This window comes from Atta colombica, unplaced genomic scaffold (assembly GCF_001594045.1).
Source record: "Atta colombica isolate Treedump-2 unplaced genomic scaffold, Acol1.0 scaffold10, whole genome shotgun sequence".
In the NCBI taxonomy this organism is placed as follows: Eukaryota; Metazoa; Arthropoda; class Insecta; order Hymenoptera; family Formicidae; genus Atta; species Atta colombica.
This window is the reverse complement of record NW_017259184.1, coordinates 919,584-924,984: the sequence shown is the minus strand read 5'-3', so window position 1 is coordinate 924,984 and position 5,401 is coordinate 919,584. Positions and strand designations below refer to the sequence as shown.

The window sequence follows — 5,401 nt, the reverse complement described above, 5'->3', positions numbered from 1 at the left end:
CGCCAGTCATTGTGCGCATTCTGACAAAATAATCATATTCATCGAGCAATGAAATTATTGATAATTTCCTATACATTCAATTAATCAAATTCAATCGCTCAATGAGCAGGCAACCGGCTTACACGTGGCTGTCAGCGTTTAACAAGATGTTTTATAATAGTCAGAAGTTTTTTTTTCACTGATTAGATCATTATACTTTTATAAAAATAGTATGATTTCGACGAAGAGAACTTCCCAACTATTGCAAAATAAATATTACGCTGAACGCGGACGAGCGTTCTAGCTTTGCACAAGCTAGAAAAATGCAATAAAAAAGCGCAATAAAAGATATATAAAATTTCCCATCCTCTGCCGCGGGATCTCTATTTATACTCCAAAAAAAGGATGTAATGTCCTTTATATAGAATATAATAATTAATTGCAATGTCATGCGAGATTTACGATTTTTATAACGTTCTATCATGTTAATCTAAAGTGCGTCGTTAGTTTCGAGAAGAAAAGAAATAATTTACGTTTTTCTTTAAAGAGACAAGATTGTTCCAGACGGATGACGAATTTTGTTATTCTCGCGGAAAATATGGCTAGGTAAACAGACAGTTACTGTGCATAACTAATTTTGCGTGCAGGACAATCATTGTCAGTTGCGAGTCTTAGATAACGCTACCGTGAGAAGTTATCCCATTCGTTTTATGATTTTTTAAGGCGCAATGTGACGTCTATTTTCTTAAGATGAAATTGTTGGTCAGTCTGGGACAATAAAGCTTGGATTTTTATTATTGCGTGACTTCAATGCATTTATAATATCTTTTGCAATCTTGTCACTTTTCGGGTCTGCATTAAGGTTGTTATTCCTTCCAGGTTGATTGGTTTTTATGAGTTTTCGCTTGTCTGATCCCTCTTTTCAGTTCTGTCAGACCGTTATCGAGAGCAGTCTCCACTCGAGTCTCATAGACACTAACCATAGTCACGACGTTTTCTTTCGAAAGAAAAGAATCATGACGTCTATAGGACGTAACAGAAAAGAAAATTATCTGTCTGCTGGAGATTGGTTTAATTTGGCAAAAAGTACTGCTCAGTAAAAGTACTGATATAGTGAAAGAAATTACAAATATATTAGTCAACTTATTATGTTAGATGGCCGGATGCAAGAATGTGCGAGATAATTTCAACGATGAGTTTGTATACATACATTAAATTGGTTTAATATATGTATATTGAATTATCACAGGTATTTAAAAGATGTTCTTATGATATCTCAGGTAATAAGGATTATTGATGGATACCATGCAAAGCTTCTACAAACAAGTCTAATGATTTGTACAATCGGAAAGGTTTTCACTCTATTGTCCTACAAGATATTATAAAAACATTTTATTAAGATTTAATTTTTGTAATTCAATTTTGCTTTTATAATATGTAAAAATATTTTACAATATTATTATAATTTTGCTTTCTTTTTAAAATGTTTCGTTTTAAAATGATCGTAAAAGAGGCTTTATAGACATTTGTAGGATTACCGGGACGCATGTACGATGCACGTGTATTTAGACAGAATGAAATTTTTCAAAGATTAAAACATCACTTGTTACTACCTGATCGTCATATTATTGGCGATCCATTACTCGTGAACTTATTAATCTTATCGGGACACAGGCCATCTTACTAAAACTCAAATAATATATGTAATAATCTAATCTGTCTATTATAAGATCAATGATAAAATGAAGATATTCTTTTTTAAACGTAAATTCCGCAGACTAAAACATTTAGATATTGTTGATTTTGATTTTGGAAATAAAATGATTGCAGCAGCCTGTGTTCTATATAATTTTTTAATAGATCATAATGAAATTAATTATGAAAGTAATGAAGAACTGTTAGAACAAAAACAAAAAAAGGTAGCAGTGGAAAAAAAGTAGCAGATAATAATAAGCGATAATAAAAAGGAATAGAGTAGCAGAATCATTAATATGAAATAATTAACTGTATGAATCGCACTTAATGTATAAATCTTTTATTGTAAAATATTTTTAATTTAATTATCTTATATTTATCTTTATATCACATGTTGTACTATATTGCATCCAACAAAAATACTTTGCATATGAATTAATATATCTTAAATAAATCACATTTAAATACTAAAGATAAAAAAAATTTTCACATACAAATTAATTCTTTTTTAATCATGAAGTAATAGAACTTAATATTTTAACATCATTATGATAGATGAAAAACAATTTTTGTTTTCAGGTACAAATAAATATTTTATAATATATCTTTGAGACAAAAAACTAAATTAACATGTTGATAACAGAGATAAAAGTATATTTTTTTTAGTATCTTATAACATCAAAATATTTTGACATAAGCAACATATCAATAGCAATCAATATGACAAGCATTTCATATATTATTTATGTTTCATTTAAAAAGGAATATATTTTTTAATAAAGCCTTTTCTTAAAGTGTATTATAATTTTCTTCTTGTAAAATATGCAGTATCAGAAATAAATGTTATCAGGTACAAATCAGAGAATCCTTTTTAGTACACTCTTAACACAGAACTAAACGAATATTTTTAGAAACTAAATTAACGTTTCAATAACAGATATAAAAAACATTTTTAGTAGCTGCTAACAAATCAATTATATTTTAACATACTTAAAAAGCAATACATCAATAATAAAACTTGATATTTAATCAGTCATGATATCAGTAACAATCATTATTTTTCTTTTTCTTTCTTCTTTTGTTTCATTTTCAAGAGAATATTTTTTAATAAATCATTTTGTTTTTTAATTATACTGTTATTAATTTCTTTTTATAATTTATTACTATTATCCATTGCCTCTTTATTTCTATTTTATTGTTTTTTTGTATCAAGTTGTTTCTTTCGCATTAATGATAGCATTTTTATCCTACTTCTTTTGTTTTCTTTATCGGAACTTGGCGATCGTAACTTTGATGATGATCGATGACATTTTATTTTGCTTTGGATTTATTATCTGAAACATGAAAACCGCTTCTATTTATTTCATTGCTAGTTTCGAAACAGGTCCATATTCAGAATGCTCTTATAACGATGTTAGCACTCTAACATGCTATAGTTTACATTACATATACTATAGAATTTCAGAGATAAAGGCGCGCTTTTATCAATAAAAACGCTTTCTGAATACGGATCATAGTGATAAGAAAACTAGGATAACCTGATCATTAGTTTCAAAAAACTTGATTTGATCATTTGATATGAATGACATTGAGTTTTATCTATTGATGTGGATGACATTGAATTTGCATCTGGGGGTCGATTCTGTATTTTAAAAGTGAAAATTACAAAAGTGAGCAAATTTACTAAGTGTTAACCAATGAAATAAACAGTATTCTAGTAAATTCGCTCATTTTTATAATTTTCACCTCATTTCAAGATACAAAATCGATATTGATGTGAATGGCACTGAATTTATAACTCTTGACGTGAATGGAATGATTTTGTATTTATTGATGTGGATGGCATTGAAAATAATGTTGGTCCATGATTTACAGTTGTCATTTCTAAATATCTCTTCAAAAGTATCATAATATTCCTAATGTATGCGGCTTCTTCCAGTACTACTTTTTTTATTATTATCCTTTTTTGTACGATATGTCTTTTTCAAATTGCGCACCTTTCTGTCTAATACATTTTCATTCCATTTACAAATATTACATGTAATTTTTGTGTAACATGTTGTGTCCATAAACTTTTCTTTTATATTTTGGGATCGCGGAACTGCTCTTTTCTCTCAAAATATGCTTGCAAGAACAATTTCGTTGCTTGCTTTGTCCGCGTGAATACTGAAACTGGAAATAAAAATAAATAAAATATTTTAAGATGTAACAGACCTCTTAACTAATATTTTATATAATAAATAAAATTAATAAAGGGATTAAATAAATATATGTAATATATTTAAAAAACATTTTATAATCAATTGTAAATATTATACCTTTTCCTTCTGAAACGTACTATATATTGCTTCTTGAGGATATATTTTCGGTAAAATATGTCATAAAAAAATTTGTAAACAATAAAACATTATAATAAAACATTATAATAAAACAATTTCGATTTATGGAGAAAACATTGCATAATTTACAAATTTATATTTTACAAGCAAAAGATAGATAATTTTATATACTGTAACTGTCTATTCTGTAAATTGTTGTGCATATCTCTTGTTGCACTTATATATGATATATTCCAATTCGTCCATGTTTTAAAAACACATTCTTTTTGGTCTTCTGGATAGAAAAAACGTGTCTACTTAGATTATGTTGCTTATACACTGACAACATGTTGAATTCAGGTAGCTATTTTAAAATATGATGGAAAAAATGGCGTCCGCTCAGTAACTCACGTTGCGTATGGAGCACTGACAACAGCGCATTCAGCAGCTTTTCACTAAACCGTTGCTGAATGTAACTATATTATTATTGAGTCCCGTTTAATTTCTAAATAATATTAATATTTTATTTAATTATTAATTTATTTGTTGTTCAAAGATCGAGGAACTAATATAGAAATTAAATATAATAATTGTATAAATTCTAGTTAAATAATTAAAAATAATACATAATTGTCTTTAAAATGTACTATAATATAATTATTTTAGAAAAATAGTCAAAAGAAAAAACAAGATTAATTACACTTTCATTATAATTTTGGAATTAACACTTACCTGCTAATTTGATTTTTATTATAAATAAATCATAATTGGAAAACGTTGTTTTATGAAACTACGGTAATTATTTAGAATATGGTCGTCCCTTCCAATTTTGATGAAATTAGGCTTATTTGACGCGATTTTGCACAAAAGAATCTGAGAAAAAACATTAGGATGGCCTTGTGAACCGAGACGTATTATAACGTGTTAAAGTTGATGACTGTATAAATTAGGAAATCTATCATATCGATGGATTTCCTAATCTCTATAGTCGTCAACTTTAACGCTGATTCTACAATGAGTCGGTGATCGATAGTTCTAAGTCTTATCGGTGAAATCGATAGCCAACTTGTATGACTAAGGCTGATTGGTTAACTTCACCGATTAAGATTAAAACTTCCGATTACCGACTCATTATAGAATCAGCATAACACGTAATATCTCGGTTCGCGGAACCGTAACGTTTTTTCTTATAGATTCTTTTATTTTGTGCAAAAACGCATCAAATAAGCTTAATTTCATTAAAATCAGAGAGACAACCATATTTTAAATAATTACGAAACTACGAAGTATCATTTACACACACAATTAATATCGGAATAGTATATCGTAAAATATCAATTTAATAGCAAAATATATTACGATATGTATCAGTTGTCAAAATAAAATTATAATTATGTATGTTCATTTGT

General features: G+C 27.7%; 1 long non-coding RNA gene and 1 pseudogene across 2 annotated transcripts; one reads left to right on the top strand and one right to left on the bottom strand.

Moving 5' to 3' along the window:
- Positions 1 to 1,279: 1,279 nt before the first annotated feature.
- LOC108695190 lies at positions 1,280 to 1,694 on the top strand (annotated as a pseudogene).
- Positions 1,695 to 3,542: 1,848 nt separating this feature from the next.
- On the bottom strand, positions 3,543 to 5,005 carry LOC108684243. 2 transcript variants are annotated; one of them, XR_001931627.1, is made up of 5 exons: positions 4,725 to 5,005; positions 4,404 to 4,497; positions 4,185 to 4,287; positions 3,993 to 4,011; positions 3,543 to 3,846 (listed from the first exon to the last, which is right to left on the bottom strand). It is a non-coding gene; the product is annotated as an uncharacterized LOC108684243 (long non-coding RNA). The 2 variants fall into 2 exon arrangements; XR_001931626.1 differs by having other exon boundaries at positions 4,185 to 4,497.
- Between the last annotated feature and the right edge of the window lie 396 nt (positions 5,006 to 5,401).